The sequence below is a fragment of the Ochlerotatus camptorhynchus genome, unplaced genomic scaffold (assembly GCF_037179485.1).
Source record: "Ochlerotatus camptorhynchus isolate MF236.1 unplaced genomic scaffold, CSIRO-AGI_Acam_v1.1 ptg000259l, whole genome shotgun sequence".
NCBI lineage: Eukaryota > Metazoa > Arthropoda > Insecta > Diptera > Culicidae > Ochlerotatus > Ochlerotatus camptorhynchus.
This window is the reverse complement of record NW_027040749.1, coordinates 498,180-521,471: the sequence shown is the minus strand read 5'-3', so window position 1 is coordinate 521,471 and position 23,292 is coordinate 498,180. Positions and strand designations below refer to the sequence as shown.

The window sequence follows — 23,292 nt, the reverse complement described above, 5'->3', positions numbered from 1 at the left end:
ATGATGAGAATGATCCATCATCCAAGAAAAATTCTAGTAAACTTTCCCGGCTTAATGCCAAGAAGGAAAAGATTCCCCCTATTGTGATAACCACTACCGATTTCCATGCTCTTCGCATGGAACTTTTGAATTTCGTGAAAGTTAAGTTTTCACTACAAATTGGACGTCGGGGTGAATGCCGTGTATTGGCTGAAACCTTGGACGGATTTAAACGTCTTCTCAAGTATCTTACTGAGAAGAAGCACAATTTTTTTACTTACGACACCAAAACTGAACGTGTGTTCAAGGTTGTCATGAAAGGACTGCCCAGTGGTGAATCCCTGGATCAGATCAAAGATGAACTGGCAAAATTACTTGGAGTTGTGCCACTCCAAGTAATCAAAATGAAAATGAAATCCCGTCCTGGCGATTCGCGCAACGGGATTTCTAATGATTTTTATTTAGTTCACTTCAAGTCTAGTGAACTAAACAACCTTAAGGCCTTAGAAAAAGCTAGCCGTATGCTCCATGTCCGAGTGAAGTGGGAACACTTCAGGAAGACTGGAGGAAATTTCCAAAACCTCACCCAGTGCCGTAAGTGCCAGGGATGGGGTCACGGAACTAAAAATTGCTACATGCCAGCTAAATGCATGAATTGTGGTGATTCCTCTCACGCAAAGGACGACTGTCCTGTGAAGGAAGATCCTAAGAAATTTAAATGTTCAAATTGTGGTGAAAACCACAAATCCAATTTTTGGGAATGTAAGACTCGCAAAGCGATCCTACAATCTCGTTCTAACCGTCAGGTAGGAAACGCTCCACGTTTCCGACCAGGTACAAATTCCTCTGCTGTTAACAACGGTCAGCGAGGAACAAATTCTACATTCGTACCCGTAGGTACAAATATCTCCCCTGCTTCAAATGTTTCATCTGTACCTACTCCCCTCGCTGCTAACAATGTTCAGCGAGTTAATGGAGCTACCTATGCTGCTATTGCAGCGGGTAGAAATCAAAATACTAACCAACGTTCTAATGGAAATTTTGACAATTTTGACTTAGGAAGCATTTTTACAGAATTCATTAATTGACATGATTTCTGATATGCTTAAATCTAACTCCATGTTTGATGCTATTCAAACTGGAGTAAAATTTGCTAATAATATTGTCATGACTTTAAAATTCAGTAATGGATTTTAAAGCATTAAACATTTTAAATTGGAATGCTCGATCTCTTAAAGATAATGAAGACGAGCTATTTAATTTTTTGAGAGTTCATAACGTGCATATTGCCGTTATAACTGAAACGTTCCTTAAACCTGACCATAAGGTTAAGAAGGACGCAAATTACTTGATTTATAGAAATGATCGTCTTGATGGACCCTGTGGTGGCGTTGCCATCATTATTCATAGACGAATCAAACATAAAATTCTTTCTTCATTTGAAACCAAAGTTTTTGAAACTTTGGGGGTTTCTGTTGAAACAAAATTTGGACAACTTACGTTTATAGCTGCCTATTTGCCATTCCAATGCGTAGGCCAGCAAAAGAATTTTCTCAAGGGTGACCTCCAGAAACTTACCCGTCATAGGTCTAAATTCTTCATTATTGGTGATTTTAATGCAAAACACCGCTCATGGAATAATGCTCAAAGCAATTCCAATGGTAATATTCTGTTTGATGATTGTTCTGCAGGTTATTACACTATTCAATATCCAAACAGCCCAACATGCTTTTCTTCTGCAAGAAATCCCTCCACTATTGATTTGGTCTTAACTGATTCATGTCAACTTTGTAGCCAATTGGTTACCCATGCTGACTTTGGTTCTGATCACCTTCCAGTAACTTTTGAAATATCCCAAGAAATAATTTCTAATCCCAACAGCTCTACTTTCAATTACCATAGAGCTGATTGGGAGCAGTATCGAACATTTATGGAATATAACTTCGATCCAAACATTCCTTTGCAAACCAAAGATGAAATTAATTATGCTCTTGAATCTCTGACTACTTCTATAGTTGAAGCAAGAGCTGCCTCAGTACCAAAATGCGAGGTTAAATTCGATTCAATTATAATAGACGATGATCTTCAGCTCTTGATCCGTCTTAAAAATGTCCGTAGGAGACAATATCAAAGAACACGCGATCCTGCCATGAAAGTTATCTGGCGGGATTTGCAAAAACAAATTAAAAAGCGATTCTCTGCCCTGAGGAACAAAACTTTTGAAAATAATATTTCTAAATTAGACCCGAGTTCCAAACCCTTTTGGAAACTCACAAAAATTTTGAAAAAACCTCAAAAGCCTATTCCAGCGCTTAAAGAAGGTGGTAAAATTTTGATCACAAATTTGGAAAAAGCTCAGAAACTTGCTAAGCAATTCGAGAGTTCCCATAATTTCAGTTTGGGTCTTACTAGTCCTATTGAGAATCAGGTTGCTCGGGATTTTCTGAATATTTTCTCTCGGGAAAATATTTTTGATGATTCCTGGGGGACTGATTTGGACGAAGTAAGGTCTATAACTAAAAAATTTCAAAATATGAAAGCTCCAGGTGATGATGGAATTTTCTATATCCTCATCAAAAAACTCCCAGAGAGTACCTTGTCTTTCTTGGTAAAATTATTTAACAGATGTTTCCATTTGGCATACTTTCCTGATAAATGGAAAAATGCAAAAGTTGTTCCAATTTTGAAGCCGGATAAAAATCCAGCTGAAGCTTCTAGCTACCGTCCAATAAGTTTGCTTTCTTCAATAAGTAAACTTTTTGAAAAAATAATTTTGAATAGAATGATGCTTCACATCAATACGAACTCAATTTTTGCAGATGAGCAGTTTGGATTTCGCCATGGGCATTCAACTACTCATCAACTCTTAAGAGTTAACAATTTAATTCGTTCAAACAAATCTGAAGGCCACTCAACTGGAGTTGCTCTTCTAGACATAGAAAAAGCATTCGACAGTGTTTGGCATGAAGGTTTGATTGCTAAATTGGAAAAGTTTAATTTTTCACTTTATATTATGAAATTAGTTCAAAATTATTTAACTGACAGAACTCTTCAAGTAAATTATAAAAAATTCCAAATCTAATCGACTACCTGTTAGGGCAGGAGTTCCTCAGGGTAGCATTCTTGGGCCTATATTGTATAACATTTTCACTTCGGACCTCCCTGATTTGCCTCAGGGTTGCCACAAATCTTTGTTCGCTGATGACACAGGCATTTCCGCTAAAGGAAGAAGTCTTCGTGTTATTTGCAGCAGACTGCAGAAAAGTTTAGATATTTTCTCTTCTTATTTACAAAAATGGAAGATTTCTCCTAATGCTTCCAAAACTCAACTTATAATATTTCCACATAAGCCTAGAGCTTCGTTTTTGAAACCTAGTAGTAGTCACATAGTCACTATGAACGGAGTTCCAATTTCCTGGTCAAACCAAGTGAAATATCTTGGATTAATACTTGACCAAAAATTAACTTTTAAAGATCACATTGAGGGCATTCAAGCCAAATGTAACAAATATATAAAATGTTTGTATCCTCTTATAAACAGGAAATCCAAACTTTGGCTGACGAATAAACTTCTAATATTTAAACAAGTTTTTAGACCAGCCATGCTTTACGCTGTGCCAATATGGTCTAGTTGCTGCACTACCAGGAAAAAAGCACTTCAAAGGATTCAGAACAAAATTCTGAAAATGATTTTGAAGTTGCCTCCCTGGTATAGTACAACCGAAGTACATAGAATTTCGAATGTTGAGACTTTAGCACAAATGTCCAACAAAATAATTAATAATTTCAGGCAAAAATCGTTGCAATCCTCAATTGCAACGATTAATTCCCTTTATACTTAGATAAGATTTAGTTTTAGTTTTTAGTTTTAAGATATCAATTGTTATACTGAGATGCAGGTTAAAAAACCTGTTTAAAATACTGAATTGCCAAGACATGAACAATGTAAAAACACTTAGATATATATCATAACAATTAAGGCTGGTACGTTACTGCAGTAACTGGAGCACCTAGGTTAAAATGAAATGTAATTTATTTTGAATTTGGAACAAATAAAGAGTTAAAAAAAAAAAAGGTTTTACTGGGTTTTTGAATTGCGGAACTGTTCGGTTAAAGTTTAATAATCTGTGTAAAATTAAAAAAAAATGAGAAACTTTATTCCAAACTTGAACAGACATAGTTCTGATAACCCCATTTAATTATAGAAAATTAAAATTTGTCGATAACGCCAATGGATTGAAGTTTGTATGGAGATTTCTCTGAATTACTATTGGAAATTATTGAGTTTAACTTATATTGCTCTAATTTTGGTTGTGGTTGTCTAACCGATGAAAAAATGTGTTATGTTGTTGTCATGGTAATGATTAACACACCTGCTTTTGTTGTGATGATATTGGTGATTTGGTGTTGCACATTTTCATCTGTCAATCTAAAGCCTTGCCCATTTAGAATCGGTACACAAGATATGAAATCCCGATATGGACGCGAGCCCGAAAGCTGTATTACCAGGTGTTGGCCAAATGCGTCGGATGCATTCTTATGGACAATGAAACGTATATCAAATTGGACTTCAAACAGCTTCCGAGACAAAAGTTTTATGTTGCCAAGGGTCGCGGACTTGTTCCTAAGAAATATAAATTTGTTTTTGTGGACAAGTTTGCCGGTAAGCTGATGATCTGGCAGGGAATCTGCAGCTGTGGTCAGAAGGCTCCGATTTTCCTCACTATCAACAATATGAACGGATAGTTATACATCAACTAATGCTTGAAAAAACGTGTATTTCCTTCATTAAGTCCCACCGGGGCCCCGACAAGTTTTGGCCAAATTTGACGAGTTGCTGCTACAGTAAGAATGCGCAACAGTGGTAGCGCGATAATGGAGTAGACATCATTGAGAAAGAGATGAACCCCTAAATCTGCCCGTATTTCCGTCCAATCAAAATGTATTGGGGTATCATTAAAGCTATACTGAAGAAGAGTGGCTAAGGGTGCTATTTCAATGGCCAGATACTGGAAAAAAGAGCAGCCGGTGAGGTTGACCAGCAGCTTTTGCAGAAGTGTATGGCACGTATCAAGCCCAAAGTTCGAATTTTCATTCGAAAGGAATAAAAAAACCTTATTGCATGCTTAAACTACAATAAATACATAACATTTTCTTCTAATAACGTTTTATTCTAAACCAAACAGATTTTGAGATACATCCGATGGAAAGCAAACCGATTCTAAATTGGCAGGGCTTTACCCTTGCCATTTTTTCGCATTTATATCTTTCTTGATCGTAACAAACACAGCCTTTTTGGTCGTTGTCATAGCAACAACACATTCAATTTGGTTGATAAAGAAAGATAAAGATAAGATATTCAATTTGGACCAGTCAATCTTTATCTATTTTTGTACAGGCTCACACTTAGAAAAATTCATGTAAATTTAGGTGCTCTGAGACTGACATATACGAGCGTCAATTTTGACATAAAAGTGAGTCATACAGACGCGAAATTCAATTCAATCAAACGTCATTTTCGTCGAGTATCAAACTTTTCAGTCTTGGAGCCCTTAATTTAACATGGCATGGGTGTTTACGTCTCATACTTTATGTCAAAGATGGATTCCGTCACGTGTAAAATTAGTTATTTATAAGTGTGTAGGGTTATTAAAACCGCAGATTTCTATCCCGGTTTTGACGTTGAGTTTGTCAGTATTTCACTAATTTCAAAATGATCTGAAGAGCAGTTTCAAAGAACAGGTTCACCTATGCAAGCTGATCGGTCAGATCGACTAGCTAAGACGTACACAGCAAAAAATTAATTTTAATATCACATCAAAGTGGATGCACTTCAATCGTGTCGAAAATATGGTGTAATCTTACTTGCCAAAAAGCACAAAATTATCATTAATACAGTGCACGAACTGACATTACGCTACTCTTACAGCATTTGTTTATTTTTATGGCCATAAAAATTACATGAGATGTTCGACATGATTGAAGTGCATCCTCTAGTTGTAATATTAAAATTTATTTTTTGCTGTGTGCCAAGGACGCAACAGGCTTTAGATTTGAAGCTATCGATCTTATTTTCCAGTGGTGTAGGGTCATAGAACACATACCCATTACCAAGTAACACATATTCATGGCATCATGTTGAGTATACTTCTTTACAACCAAAACCAGTCATACAAAGTAAACTATTAGAGCGATTAATTCATCAAACCGAATTTTGAAAACGTGAATTATTGAACTTAGGATCAGTGCTGCAAAATCTCGACAATACACGGTGATATTGACAATTCTGATTTGGTCACTCATTTGAGCTAACAGTCATAGTCAAGGCAAACCATGTCAATTGTCAATTACAATGCAGTCAGTGACGAACATGTGTAGATTTTTATATTAACTAAATTTGTAACGAAATTTACTGACTTGAGCAACACAATTACATGAAGCCGTTAATGTGAACAAGCATCTACCTCCTGAACTACTTGGATAACAATAATGTGACACAGAATGTATGAAATTAAACTTTTTGTTACCAGGTGAATCTTTGTCATTGACGAAAAAATGAATGAGATTTTGACGAAGGTTTTTTTGAGGATCAAGTCTGTCAGTGACTAGGTGACGAACAATTTTGTCAATATCGCGCGAAAGTCTGTCAATGACAATGACAAATCTCAGCACTGCTTAGGATATTCTTTCGAACAATTTTCAACACCCCAACACATAACAAAATACTCATGCATATAAAAAAAAGTTCAAACTAAGTCCTAATTTTAGGATCAGAAAACTTTGCAAGATTCTGGGGCTAGGAAAAATGTAAAGATCTTAAGAGAAGTATGTGAATATTTTTTCCTAATTTTAAAAGGTGTGTGCTTGCATGATTTACCTATTTTAGAATTACCTATAAGTCACATGAGAACCTCATTTCCTTGAATTAAAGGGTGATACGGTCAAAATTTGGTCAATTTTGCATTTAAAAAACCTGAACACCCCTCATTTTGAAGGTGTGTGTGTGTAGAATGTTGCTCCTATTTTGGTTTTGGAATTCACTCTTCAGTTGTCAAAATGCCGTCCAAGCAAGAAGAGCAGCGTATCAAAATTTTGCTCGCGCATCGCGCCGTTACAAATGTAATTAAAGTGTTTGGGGAACGTTTGTCGACAGCCAGGAAGTCTGGATCGGGGGGAAATCGAAAACCGGAAGCCGCTGAGACGACAAAGAGAGTTGCCAGTAGTTTCAAGCGAAACTCTAACCTCTCTCTCCGAGATGCCGCAAATAAGCTGGGTGTATCGTCTACAACCGTGCATCGAGCCAAAAAACGAGCCGGACTATCGACTTACAAGAAGGTAGTGACTCCAAATCGCGATGATAAACAAAATACGACGGCCAAAGCGCGATCCCGGAGGCTGTACACGACGATGCTGACGAAGTTTGACTGCGTGGTAATGGACGACGAAACCTACGTCAAAGCCGACTACAAGCAGCTTCCGGGACAGGAGTTTTATACGGCAAAAGGAAGGGGAAAGGTAGTAGATGTTTTCAAGCACATGAAACTGTCAAAGTTCGCAAAGAAATATCTGGTTTGGCAAGCCATCTGTACCTGTGGCTTGAAAAGCAGCATTTTCATAGCTTCCGGGACTGTCAACCAAGAAATTTACGTGAAAGAGTGTTTGAATAAACGTCTGCTGCCTTTCCTGAAGAAACACGGTTGTTCCGTACTGTTTTGGCCGGATTTGGCATCTTGCCATTACGGTAAAAAGGCCATGGAGTGGTACGCCGCCAACAACGTGCAGGTGGTTCCCAAGGACAAGAACCCTCCCAACACGCCAGAGCTCCGCCCAATTGAGAAATACTGGGCTATTGTCAAGCGGAACCTAAAGAAGACCAAAAAAACTGCTAAGGCGAGCAGCAGTTCAAGACAAACTGACTTTCTGCGGCGAAGAAGGTGGACAAGGTGGCTGTACAAAATCTGATGGCAGGGGTCAAGCGTAAGGCCCGGCAATTCGGATTTGGAAAAGCGGAAGCCTAACTGAATATTTTTCCTGAATTTTATACTAATTGAACTTGAAAAAGAAATTTAATTTGATTTTTTAAATAAACGATTTCACCGATTTACACGCGTTTTCCCTTAACCAAATTTTGACCGTATTACCCTTTACTTCTCCATCGCAGCACACACCTAATAATGATTACTAACCTTCATCATATAGTTTCAGCATTATCGATATTATAATCAAAACCATGTAATGTACCAGAACCTGGACGGACACGAGCCTACCCAGGGGACGACTCGGAAACGACCACCCATGTGTGTCTAGAGTATCACACGAGCTGACGAGTGCAACGGGAAGGACAGTAGGTGTATAGACTAGGGGGTTAAACTCTAGATAATCCAACTCAGTGGTTGGCACAGCCTATACACTGAACAATTACAATAAATGCACCTCAAGTGTTTTGCAAGTCTCTGGGAACCTCCGTTGCAGACTGAAGTTCCAGGGAATATCGACGGCGTTTTTTTTTTTTGTGTTATCGATGGACAAAGTTCCGCGTGATTTAGGTGATTTTGGACGCTGCCAGCAGGAGTTCCTGGAAGTTTCAACGGCCTTCTCGTCGAAGTAAATTCTGCATGATTTCGAAGACGATTCTAGTTGCTGCCAACGAAGGTTCTAGGAAATCTCTATAATTATGTAAACAGGGCATCAACGTCTACCAGCATGAGATTTCAGGCGCAAATGAAATTCGTGCTAGCTGGCTAGTACAGCGCTAGCAAATCCACACAGATGTAAACACTCCATAAAGGGTTCATCCGCCAGGATTACGTTTGACTCGGTTTGACTAATGATCCACTTTCTCTCAATGCCTGATAAACGATCTTCTGGTTAAACTTCAATCAATTTCAATCCAACACACCTTTTATAACAGCAATGGCGTCTTTAGAAACTTACAGCTCACCACATATCAAATCCAATCGATTGTTGTGGTTTCTCCAACACTTATTGTGCTACTGCTGCTAATTGTGGTTTTGAATAATTGATCCATCGTCACGTGCAAAACAAAAACGAGAAAGCTCTCGTAAATGAATTTCAAGAGCAATGAAAGTTTGGCCGGCCTTCTAGTTCTTCACTACGCACTAACTCTTACGCAATTCAGTGTGTAATTATCTAATTATGCCGAGCAATTACTACCGGAAGTGCGATATCAATCGCTAGTAGGATAATCGGTTGGTTCTACTGAACCGTAAAGCTGTTGTGCTGTTGCGCTGTTCTTCACCAACAACAGCTCAACACCAGATGAGGGGGTTCCCATGCATAGGGCGTCTCGATTGAATAACCTGAACACGCGATCCGTCGTCACCTAGTTGCCTCTCAATCGGAAGCAAGCCGGATTGCGATGCAATCAACAATCTTTGGGTGATGCAGTAATTGGCAGATCCTCATCTGTATCTACACGGGTGAACGCGGAGGTCGGATATAAAGATTAGTAATAGTCATTGCACACGCTCAGGCATGATCATAGCATCCAGAACAGATCAAACAGTGCCAGGTTAAAGTTCATTTTAATTTAGCTCGAACAAGAAACACATTACGTCAGCGCCCACCGCTAAATGCTGTGCAGCGGAGATAATCTCGATAACAAATTCCAGGCACGCTTTCGGAAGCCCACTCGTTCTTCTATTTACCCCTGTTGTATGTGTACAAAAGCATTGCAAGCTTATCTTATCTGGAATCGAACGAGAGGGTGGTTGCAGAAGCACGGATGAATGGATGGCCACATGGGTGAGTGCGCTTTGTTTGTTTTAAATGCGACAGAGTTGAATAATTCTAACGCTATTAGATCCAGCTTCTGGGTTTATGCCAAGAAATTGTGCAATTTTTACATTCATTTAAAAACCGGCATCTCGTGGTCGGTATCAGTCCCCAGTGCAAGGGATATTCAATACGGTTTTTCATTATTCCACTTCCTTGTGTCGTCCACTTGAGCCATGGTTCAACAATCGACCGGCCGATCAATTCTGCAATATAAAACAAACAAGTGCAATAATACACAACTCCAATTACTGGCAATGACTTTTCCCGTCTTTCGGCGTCGCCATGTCTTCCTGGCTGCTACCCGGCCTCACCAATCATCCGCTAAGTGTAGGAAGCTATCGCCGTTCCACTAGACAAGAAGACTATGACGATATTGGTCGGTCCGATTCCCATGCATACAAAGTACATGTTGTGTTCCTGTTCCCTGTAGTAGCTTTAGAGGCCGTGGCTTTACCGTGTGCCAATGATGGATAGGTACATCAATTGGTTGTATTGGCAATAATAATCGATAAGAGGGCAGACAGTTTTCCCACCGCGTGAAGCGGTAAAATCGTGATCGGTCTTCTGTCTCCAGTGGCAATTTATTGGTCTAATCTGCGAAAGACGGTTCAGTTTTGCTTGTTTGGACTGGGATGATTTGGGACTCGGTCATTTGATTGGAACGCTAATTGTTGTTCAAGCTGAAGTGTCTATTAAAAATGAGCGATTGCCGTGTTAACCTAACTGATAAAGAAAACGTGAGCGTTAGCAACAGTTTGAAGTTGGCTGATAATAATTGAATGATACAATGAAATTTGGCTCCGGATAACATGTAAGACAATCGGCAATGATCTTCTTTTTGAATGCTCATGTGATTTGATTCACTACATGATGGATTTTGGCTCATCTCAGAGATGTTGCCCACTTCTTGGGGGTATCTAGAACATGTCCGAGTAGCCACCACTGATAAAGTGTCATTGATGTAACATGTAATAAAATGAGATTTTATCTCACTTTGAGTCATTACTTGACTCCAGACCAGTAGCCCAATTCCAATTCCGGTACAAGTATTGTAACATTCAGTAGATTTTATACACCGCCTGGCCTTTCTGTTTTCTTCTTAAAAAGGTTCTGTGCCATTGACTATGAGCATGTCGTATGGCAAGTTTTTCTATAAGAAGTGATCCCCGTCGTAATTCGCAAAATTCACATCAAAGATTGATCACTTGGGTAGGAAATCAATTTGGCAAGGTATTTGTGACTAGCATACACCTTCCGGTCGCATGAAACAGGTTCAAACCTGTCCAATGACGCACGCATTTTTTTGCTATGGTAAAGAACACACCCTGGCTGACCGTGAGTTCCAGCCCACCTGTAACTATTCGCCTTGCTCGTGGCTACCTAGGAAGAGCTGGCAAATGCGGAAAGACCGAAACAAGCAAAGCAGAACGCGAGTGTGAGATCGGTATTCTAATATTGAATGTTTGACCATTTTTGACAGCTCATAATCATTCCTCAATGTTTGCGATCCTATCACAGAGGAAGGAAAAGTTTTTAATATTTACCTAGCCGATGAAGCCATTCTTAGAGAAATGAACCATGGATTCAGTCTCCCTACTGATCTGGATAATTTCAACGGATCTTGATCTGATTGCTTATGTCTAGCTCTAAAGCGATTTTGGAATCCAAGATATCAATTTTCGGTTACGGAAAGGGTAAGATACTTTACACTCATTAAATAAATAATAACAGAACCAGTCGTGAATTTCACATAACTTCAATGTGATCCCAAAACTGTGAATTACACCACTAAATCGCATGAACCTTATGTGTTCAATGATGATTACTCACGTAGAATTTATTATGTTATGTGATGTTCAGATTGGTATATTAATTTATTTGATAATGCTCTACCGAATTAACTTAACAGAGCCGAGGATTCATGGTCACTATACAATACATCTTAAAGCTATAGTCAAAAGGTACAACACAATAAACACTTTATCTTCCGCTATCCAAAAAGCCTCCTCCATCAGAACTGGAGCCGCTTCCAATATATGGCAAATTGTTGTACGCCAACGAGGGTCAGAGCGCGTCCATTGCAGCAATGGACGCAAAACGTGGTCAGCACTCACACACTCATCACGAAACGGTTGCTTTCCAAAGTCGACGACGCATCGACCGAAAAAACTGCTGATGAAGAACAATGAAGAGGACCACACAATGGTTGCTGCCGAGTAAACAGACGATCGCGTAGCACACATCGAGAGTGGCCTGCTTTTGTCGACAGCCGAGTGAACACTGATGTGATGTTCAGATAAAAATCATAAATTTTGTTATTGGAAAAATACTATGAGCGTTCCTAATAGAAAATATGTGAAAACATTTTTCAGTGTACAATACGGTATTGATAAGTAAAGGCCGGAAATTGATGACCCTGCCATGATGGCGACTTATGGTATTTCAAAAACCTTCTTCTACTGCGTATAAAACACACACAATTAAAAACAATATATGGGCTTGCCAACCCCTCCCTCTAAGCTATCTACGTGGTTTATGGGTTCATGATTTCCGAAGAAATGTCAGAATAGAGAAAAGTTTTGGAATGGAGACGATACCCTACTATAAAGGTTATTGAGCAGTTCCAGGCCAAATAGCAAAAAAAAAACCTTCTCCTATTTGCTGGGAACTTTACATAATTGTTTGTTATGAGAAATCATTCACATTTTTGCATAAATTTAGCCATTTTGGATCTTGTATTTTGTTTTTCGAAATGACGGACTTTATGACCTAGTCAGTAAAGGCACGGCATTACAAACCCGAAGTCGGCCGGTTCGATTCCCGGTCTGTGTGAGGAAATCTTTCTAGCATGAAATTTTCTCGACTTATCTGGGCATAGAGTGTCTTTGTGATTGCCACACAATATACAAATTGATGCATTGGTATTGGATCGAAAGCTCTCAATTAATAACTGTGGAAGTACATTTAGAACACTAAGTTGAGATCACGCAATAAACTAACAAAAAAAAGCAAAAAGCTTGAAATTCGAAGAAGAAGGCGAAAAAGTCATTTACATGTTTCAATAAATTGTAGCACAAAACGTCAGTTCTGATCGAAATGGCGTCTAAGGCAAGGGCCTCATAGCCTAGTCAGTAAAGGCACGGTATTACCAAGCCGGAGGGGGCGGGTTCGATTCCCGGTCCGGTCGAGGGAATCTTTCGGGTTGGAAATTTTCTCTACTTCCCTGGGCATAGAGTATCATTTTTCGCCACACAATATACAAATTCATGCATTGGTATTGGCATCGAAAGCTCTCAATTGATAACTGTGGAAGTGCATTTAGAACACTAAGTTAAGAGTACGCAATAAGCTAATATGCGCTAAGCAATAATCTTGAAATGTGAACAAGAAGAAGAAGAAGAAGAGGAAGAAGCAATGTTGTTCAATCTTTCTGGGAAAATATAAACGGTGATTTTTTTTGTAATATTGAGTAAAAGATCCAAAAAATGGTCAAAGCTCAAATATGTATTTCAATTTTTATATATTTGCAAAATCTTTTAATTTTTTAAACTATAGACACTATGAAATTGACAAAAATCGTAAAACATAGATTTTTGGTCATATTATAAAACTTATGTAAATTAAATTAATTGTTAGCACAGAAAACGATTAAGAACGTTGCAAATATAAGAACCTTCTTGGAATCCTCTCGGAATGTCCACAGAGTTTTTTTTTCTGATATACTCTAGAATATATGTTTTTAAGCATTCCCATTCAATGAGCACAATGAGCAATGAGCGAGGCAAAATATAGCAATATAAGATTTTTTAAATCTGAGCACCCAACCGTGAAATGTAAGAATATATTACAGATTTGAATGAAAAATTTGTACTAGCAAAAAATTCAAACATTTGATCAAAAGTTCTTGTTCTACAATTTTTGCCAATTTTCATGTTTGCATGGTCTTAAACATTCCAAAAGCTTGCATGAGCTTTTTAAAAAAAATCTAAAAATTGAAAGTATCCTTTTTTAATTTTAATTTTTAACACTTTTTTGGAATTTTTACTCAAATTACTTTAGAAAATACCGTTCCAGAAAATACCTTCCAGGTAGATTTTATTTTTCTCTTCAACTTTGCTCCAGTAGTCATTTCGCTCAGAAGTGACGTATTGGTGCTAAAATTTATTGAAAAATTACAAAGACACCATTTAGAAAAAGAAAATACTAAATGGCCGAGTTTTTGCGAAAATGTGAATGGTTGCCATGTTTTATGATGTTTAGTTTAATGTTTCACCGATGCAAAGATTTATGCAAATCGGAGGAAGTCAATTTCCAGTCTCTTCATGTTTTCTTCACTCTAAATAAACCAATATTCAAGAATATCTGTCACTTTTCCGAAAACAAGAATTCAGCGGTGGTGAAGTGGTAAGCGTGATTACCTCTCACCCCAGCAGGCCTGGGTTCACTCCCAGTCGGCGCCGCTGGGATGTTATGAGGCTTAACATCTCTGATCACGCCTTCCTTCGGAAGGGAAGTAAAGCCGTTGGTCCCCGGTTCATGTGTTGATGGGTCGATAGGTAGGGTCCAGGTGTGGGAGCTGCCTCCCTGGCGTCGGTAGCATTGGTGCTCAGCACGGACAACAAGATCGACGGAAAACAAATCAAGAAAAAAACGAGAAGTCCCTTGAATTCCAAATGACAGATTTTATTCTTTTAAAGTGTGCTTTAGTTAACATCTTGAAGTATGAAACCAGCTCTATTTTGGCGGCCTCCATGTTAAATTTGTAATCGTCATCTTAGAATTCAAAACTCCAGTAAGGGATTATTCATTTAAAAAAATGATTTTTGATTCCACTTCCTCTCCTATCCTTATACATCATGTGTTACGTAATACATTAATGAATCAAGGATACCAAGCATAGCTGTCATACAAACGTGACCCACCCATGATCTCGTAGCCTATTTTATGATTCATTTTCTTGATACTTCTTAAGGACGCTGATCTCCTGCTTTTAGAAAACTTCGTTATTTTAAGAAAATTAATTTCTGTTTAATTCTGAATCTAAAAAATATACAGCCATTCCATAGCAAAACGATAAAGTGGTTCTCATAATTTCGTAAAAATTGGTAGTTTTGTTTCTAATCGCAAAATATTAATGGGCAACCATTTATTTCGATTTATTTTTTGACGTAGTGTTACGTCGTTCCACAACATGTTGGGGGTATAATTTCAAAAAACCTAAATCGGCAACGTTACGAAAAGTGGTCAGGTTTTGACTACTTATAACTCTGTCAATAGCGGATGAATTTTAATTTTAAACAAGTCAATCCATTGGATATTTGTCTACAAATCTGCTAAAATAAACACTTTATCATTTTTCAATAGGCAACTATTGACAATTACACAAATGTCCAGCTGTTGCAATAGTGATCAGAATTATCACCGATTGGCAGCGAAATGTGGTTTCCTTAACACAGTCGCCAAATATTGATACCAAGCACGTAATCCTACGTCAAATCTACGGTCGTGTCTTGAATACAACCTCTAAGTTTTTTTTTTTCAAAAATGATGCCTTACGGATCATTGTATGGAAAATTACTATGGGAAATTATTAAGTTTTACTTATATCGCTCTAACTTTGGTTGAGATTGTCTAATCGATGAAAAATGTGTTACGTGGTTGTCATGGCAATGATTAACAAACCTGCCCATTTAGAATCGGTACACAAGATATGAAATCTCTATATAGACGCGAGCCCGAAAGCATGCTTGGCATGCACAGTTGTACACACCAACTGCTCATTTGGTAATAACTTTTCACTCAGATGTTGAAATTTATTTGTCTTTAAAGTAATTGATAGATTAGGCTCATAGTTTACTAAAGATATGTGAAGATTAGGTAAAGCTTGACATTTGAATCAACACTAATCAATTTAACACTTAAATTCCGAGATGTGTAGTGAGCATTTCTCACCTCATTTTTACAACGCAAAAACAAATACAGTTTACTACTAGCATTAAATTCTACTTTTTTTTACATATCTTTAACAAGCTTACACTCTATTCTATCTACTGCTTTAAAAAGAACTATGTTCCGTCAACTGTGTGCAAAGTTATTAGCAAATGAGCAGTTCGTGACCAAAAATGTGTATGCCAAGCATGCCCGAAAGCTGTATTACCAGGTGTTGACCAAATTCATCGGATGCATTCTTATGGCTCCGATTTTCATCACTACCAACAATATGAACGGATTGTTATACATCAACTAATGCTTGAAAAAACGTGTATTTCCGTTCATTAGGTCCCACCGGGGCCCCGCCAAGTTGTGGCCAAATTTGGCGAGTTGCTACTACAGTAAGAATGCGCAACAGTGGTAGCGCGATAATGGAGTAGACATTATTGAGAAAGAGATGAACCCCTAAATCTGCCCGTATTTCCGTCCAATCAAAATGTATCATCAAAGCTATACTGAAGAAGAGTGGCTAAGGGTGCTATTTCAATGGCCAAAAATGATTTTTTATTTATTCATAATTTTTGATTTCAAAGATCAACATATTAAATGAAAAGTAATCAAAAATATCTTTTAGGAAATGTATAATCTTATTGAAAAATCGAGATTTTGTTTTGAAGAATATTGATTGTTTTTTAGGCTTTTTTACACAACATAAAAAATAAGGGGGCGACCCCGGCGTAGTGGTTAACATCCATACCTCTCACGCCAAAGTCATGATCTCACCCCCGGACATTTCACGAATGACCCAAGAGTGTTAAAATGACTTTAATAATAATAATAAAAAAATAAATAAATTCGCGATGTGTTTTTTTTTCGTTTTTGAGTTATATATTTTGAAGTTATCAAATTTTGGGTTTTTGCTCAATACTCCTACTGTGACTCCAATACTGCGACTAGACTACCATGCGTCTCCATTGATGTATTAACGACATGGCACGACACGTGGTAGCCTCTTTAAAAAAAACGATTTTTGGACCATCCTAACATGGAAATGGTCACCCTAATGACAAAACTAAAAAAAATTAGTCTAATATTTTACAATAAGGAACAAAACTACCAATTTTTACGAAATTTTGAGAACAAATAAATTGTTTTGCCATGGAATAGCTGTATAACAACATACATATCATTAGTTTGATGTTTCGGTCAACTGGTTCAGTAATTTAGGATAGGTTAAACGGCCTTCTCAGCCTTGGAGTGAAACGGAAAAATCTACTACACCCAACCGGTGGATGTAAGATTAGATTTGTTAGTGAAGACCGCATGAACGGAAGATGAGATATACTGAGCTGCGGTTCAATGCAAGAAATTGTAGACCGAATAATGTGGGGTGCATTTGTGAGTGAAATTAATTATGTCGAAAAAATTAGAAAAAAGGTTGTCGAACTGAACTCGAACCTCGAACGCTACGATTATCAGACCCGTGCTTTCTCCACTGCTCGCTCCATGCATTGGATTATTGATAAGCTAAAAGCGAAAAAGAAGCGCTCGTAGTACGATAACTCGATTTCGTATGTTTTTTTTTTTTCTGCAGAACGGGAATTGGAGACAATCGTGGCAAGTATGTGCATCGTTCAACAATCATTGCATTGTCTGCATATTTCGCTGCGGAACATGATAGGAAATGCAACTTTTTCATCCAACGTTTCAACTCTCTATGGAGTATTCTTCCGGGAATAAAAGTTTAATGTTCTTTAGTCTAGAAATTCATCTATCGATTGTCTAGGTAGAATTATAGTATCGGATATTTTATCTAGTGGAATGAACGGTCAAATAGATTTAAAGCGCGCAAAATTGGAGATAAAACTTCCTAGCTCCCTCGGTTTACATACGATTTGACCGTTCATTCTACTAGATACAACATGTGGTTAACTATCACTCGGCTAAAAATAACTTTAATAAAGCTAAAATCAAATTAAAAAACGCTAGATTCAAAATCTGATTCACATTCACAGCGTTGTTTTATTTTTGTTTTTAACATGTGTTTTACAACTTCATAAATTGCACAACAAAATTTATAGCACTTCGCCAGCAAGCAATCAACTTTCCGTTGGTCAATTACCCAGAATACCCCAAATAACAGATCTATCACGATTTTTTCTACGATGAGGCAGTTTAGTCGGATATTTCGAAATTTTAGTAAACTCGATTTTGTTGTTAATAAACTAAGCCCCACGAAATTCCGTTACAATTAAAAAATATGAAAGCAAAAATCAACTAGTATATTTCCGATCATAGCTAAATAACACGAAAGGGAACATATATAAATGACTTAGCATTCTGAGAAAAAGGGAGGGGGTTTCCGAAGTTGAGGGGGGTCTTAAATATGTCAAAAATATGATACGTTATTTATGGATGGTCCCAAACCAAAATCAAAAGATTCAAATTCAAAACATTCCTCGGAATTCCACTACGAAGCGAAATAAACGTAATAACTCCAAATATCGCATACGGTAAAATCACAGACAAACAGACGTATCGCTTTATTCTGGATCATCGTTCACGCATTTAACGATTGATTTGAATATTGTTATTCCCTCGAACTTCTCAGCACCGGATGACTTTGCCGTTTCTATATATTCTGATTATCTTGCATGCAACATTGTTTGCGACTTAGCAAGCTAGCTTGTTTTCCGCGAGATGCTCGAGAGATGCCGTTACTGAGGTTCTATATTTTGAGGTACAATGTTTTCAAGAAAACGTATTCAAAGAGTTACATCTGTTTGTCTGTAGTAAAATGTTCCATAAACATACGAAAACGCACCCATCAAAAATTGTGTCATGTACTAGGAATAGAACTTCCCCAAGAAAATAGAAAAGTACAAGGTAGGACAACGTGGGTTCAAATAATAAATCTTATTTGTTAACTGCAGAAGGAGGTTATGTTTTGTGTAGGAATAGGAATTTGAAAGGGGGTTCTCTCTGTTTATACTCTTTAATATGACGCGCTTGACATAGATGACCCACAGCGACTCACGAAGAGCTACTGATTCCGATCAATGCGGCTTCTTCCTCCTTCTATGGATACTCATGTCGGCTGCAACTCACTGCTTGCAGGCAGCCTTTTGTTGTGTACTGGAGCACAATGTTCAACGCCATGCCCCGAAAACACTGCTGCTGCTGCTGATGCCGACGACCGGACACCATGACCGGACACGGTGATTGGAACTGAATCCGATCAGCGGTTGAGGCCAGTCTTGAAAGCTAGCTGCTTACGGGGAGCCTTTCGTTGCGTACTGAAGAACACCACCACTCACCACGCGGTGATTGAATAAACACATGGAATTCAACTTTGAAATCTGTGTCAGGGAAATCGCTTTTCGCAGGCAATCGGTGATAATTTTATTTATCATAGCCACAGTTGCACATTCGTGCAATTTTCAATAAAAAACATTTTGAAGAATGATAAAGTCTTAAATTTGATGCGTCGAAATATTTCTGATCGATTGGTGATAAAATTATTGAAATTAGACCAGGGGCAGCTGAGTTATTAACGTTAAAAATCTTTCATAATTTTGTTACATGTTCCATTTTCGGTTTGCACAAACTGTACCCACATATAGAACTCACAGACGTAGTACTACATCAAAATGTACTGATACAAAAATCGACAACTGTACCATAAATAAAGGAAGGTGAACCCATACATAAAAAAGATTAGCACCCGTAAATACAGGAGTATGTGCAGGGTGCGTGTCGAATTTTGCAGTAAATTTCAAATAGTAATATCTCATGCTTGGATACTGATTTAGATATATTTGGCAGCACTGGATAGCTTATACTGTTAGGTGTCAGATGTAAACTATCAGTGTTGAGTAAACGTAAAGAGAGCAATTGGTCAGCCGTTGTCGCTTTGTTGCGCACCGAAATAAGCGTAAAATATATAAACCGGTCGGTAAATGTGTCGGAAAGAACAGTGAATTATATATATATATATATATAAAAAAGGCTTGGGAAAGTGATAAAGTGGCATATGCACCTACCCAGAAAAATATAAGTGCCGTTCCAAGACGGTTGAACGGAATTGGGTCAAAAATGTAGAAAAAATTAAAGAGTTGTGTCCACGACCGCAGTATGACGTAGAACTACGCCAAATTGATGTGTGTCATGCATTTTTGACTATCATACGTTATCTAAAAAAATTTCAAGTATTTCAATGTTTCCACCGTTCATCTTACGCATAAGATAATGTATTTAAATTTAATGTAATGGTTAAGAATTGACAGAATTTTCCCTTCATAACTGGTGTTTTGCATAAATGATTTTTCCGCGTTTCGTATTAGGAGCTGTTCATTAACTACGTAGACAGTTTTTAAGAATTCTTTCCAACCCCCCTCCCTCCCCCTGCGTAGACAATCGCCAAGACATTTTTTTTTATTTGTAAGGGCCGTGGATAAATGCCGTCACTATTTGCGTTTCCAGCATTTACGAATATAGCAACATTTGAAGGTTTGCACTATCTCCTTCCTGTACTCATTTCTCCTTGCCATCACATTTTGTCTACACAGCAAAAAATTAATTTGAATATTACATCCAAGAGGATGCACTTCAATCTTGTCGAAAATGTTATGTAATTTTAATGGCCATAAAAATAAACAAATGCAGTAAAAGTAGCGTAATGTCAGTTCATGCACTGTATTAATGATAATTTTGTCCCCTTTGGCAAGTAATATTACACCATATTTTTGACACGATTGAAGTGCATACACTTTGATGTGATATCAAAATTAATTTTTTGCTGTGTACACGGAGAAACAGAATGATACATTTTAATTGATTAATCATTAATGATTCAAAACTACTCAAAAATGGTAAGATTGTATTCATCATTATGAGTTGTCCCATTTTTCTCAAAAATGATTCAACTTGGATCATAAATGTATCATTCTGTTTCTCCGTTTACTTTGCTGGCAACCGATCTGAATCGACACACACATTAACAGTGAGCAAGTGTGACGTTCATTTCCTCTTTTTTTCGGTTGCGCGTTGCTTTGCGTGCATTTTATTCAAAGAAAAAATTATGGCCGGTGATTTAATTGAATAGTATAAAGCAAAGAATTTCTTAGGGGACCAACGTAAACAAGCGTATTAAGAAAATCAAAAGATCGATCTACTAAAGATCGATTCTTTGGTACCGATTTATTCACTGGATCGATTCTAGAGCCTAATACACGCTAACTTGAAAGTACCCATTAATGGTTGAAAAAGACCCATTTTGAAGAAAAGTGGCTTAACTCATTAAATGAGTAAATTTTTTACCCATTAATGAGTATCTGTTACCCATTAATGAGTAATTGTTAATCATTAATGGGTAACAGATACTCATTAATGGGTAAAATTGTTTAATCATTAATGAGTTAAGCCACTTTTCTTCAAAATGGGTCTTTTTTTACTCATTAATGAGTACTTTCAAGTTAGCGTATATACAATCGATCCGTCAAGATCGATCTTTCTCTTAAGATCGCCCATTCCTAGTCCGAAGCGGTAATGAGCAGAGGCACAACTTATGTCGCTAAAAGCTAAAATCAAGACAGTGATGCCATCTATGGATCGAAACATTGTAAAACGTGTATGCGGCAGTTTCGGAAAGGGTCCAACTACAGTCGTCGAAAGGGAAGGCAATTTTTTTAAATGAAATAATTTACAGCTTCCATATGTTGCGAAAGAAAATAAATCACGAAACATTCATTGTTAGTATAACTAACTGGTGTAATTTTTCTCAAATATGTCATTTACTGCTAAAATTCGTCGTGTACCCTGTGCTAGAATAATCTGCATCAGAAGCTTCTTCTGGATTTTAGAAGCCCGTCGTCCAGGTGGCTAATGTTTTCCGAAATATGTGTCTTTTTTCTTCGTCGATCTTGTCGGAAATATGTGTGATGTTCATAGGGGAAATGGATGTAATGCCGGCCTAAATGCCCATAATTTGGACCCATACATAAATTCAGTATTCGACTAAATTTTCAATAGCGACCAAAAATATCCATTAGTACCGTACCACGTTCATCTAGATAAAATTGATTTATTTATTGATATTTAGCAGATTTTTAGCGATGGGCCCAATCTTAGATCCATAGGCCAACATTAGAGCCATTTCCTCTATATGAAAATCATTAGAAATATAACTTTCATTGGGCTTTTAAAGCGATATTTTCATTGGGCATCCAATGAAATTTAAAGGATATCACCAAGGGTGACCACCTGAAATTTTGCATCAGTGTAGGGGTAAAAGTGCAATTTCTTATTGGCACAATTTTGTATGAGTGCGTTTTCTATTTTGTATGATACATTTTACATTTTTCACTGGTACATTATAAGAAGACAAGCATTTGACGCTCTGATTAACTGATATTAGTCAATAATGATAACAATTCAGTTCACTCTCTGCTCGATGGTACATGATACAATTACAAGTTCCATACAAGTTCCTTACCTTTCTGAATCTGATAAACTATTTTACTACACGAAAAATACAGGAACTTCAACCCGGAGCTTACGATGTTTGTAGATACTCATGAGACTCATGTCTGTTGTTGCTATAGATATTTACCACTGCTACTGCTACTACCACTACTATTCATACTGCCACCACTAATGATGATGATGAAGCTCCGTAGATCTTCCAGAAAAGACGTCCACGCCCATCACGTCATTTGTCGTCATCAGGCGCCTGGCCAATTATTATTGTGTACACTGCACGAACCGATCAGGGAAGGTATCTGAAAATCACCGGGGAAAAGAACAAACAAGACGTGCTATAATAACCAACGATAAGGCAACTGAAAAGCTAATTCGGTAACATCCATCTACAGGTACACACACACACACACACACACATTACCGCACGTCATCGCTCCGCACCGGAATGAAAAGCTAATGTGAAAAGGTTGATTTATACATTCGAGGAAAATATTAACTGCCGTACCCAGAGGGGTCACCGTCTGATGGGCTCGACTGAAACGTAGTTCACCGGCGAAAAGTCTTAAATTCTCGGAACTTTACTACAGTTTATGTCGTTACTTTCATAAACTACTCAAGCATGTTCAATGTTACATTTGAAGATTCGCAAAAAAACGTCACGAAATAAACTTATTATTACCACACCGTTTCCACTTATCCTCGACAAATACACAGCTGTGCTCCGTAGAGCACTTGCAGCACCGTTTATCCAACATCCTACAGTCGCAACTCACAGACCGGTCATTTACATAATTGACCGTCGTAGTTAGCCAGTAGTGGAGTCCGGAGGACCCCGCTGGCTGGGGTCGTCTCATCGCACCACTCCACTGCGAACTTTGACAACATAACTATGTTAGAAGAAAACCGCACCGAGATGAAGAAGTAGCAATGGTTCATATTTACGATGCTCCTGTGTAAAGTGATGGTGGAAACCACACTATTAGGTACCCGCATTCAGGAGGTAGGGAAGCAATTAAACCAAATGCGAGACCACCGAAGAAAGATGGCAAAATTGTGTATCATCGCGTTCTTAAAGTCACCGTCTACCGCTTTACCCGACTGTTA

The 23,292-nt window shown here is 37.8% G+C and overlaps 2 protein-coding genes across 2 annotated transcripts in view; both read right to left on the bottom strand.

The window, feature by feature from the left end:
- Positions 1–23,292, bottom strand: part of LOC135705161 (ATPase WRNIP1-like) — a 293,614-nt gene that overhangs the window by 57,167 nt on the left and 213,155 nt on the right. The gene's annotated exons all lie outside the window — the stretch shown is intronic.
- LOC135705160 (diacylglycerol lipase-beta-like) overlaps positions 1–23,292 on the bottom strand; it is a 116,031-nt gene that overhangs the window by 53,582 nt on the left and 39,157 nt on the right. Inside the window, exon 2 of the mRNA XM_065226750.1 lies at positions 22,202–22,487. The gene's annotated coding sequence lies outside the window, so the exon portion shown is untranslated. The remainder of the gene's footprint in view (positions 1–22,201; positions 22,488–23,292) is intronic.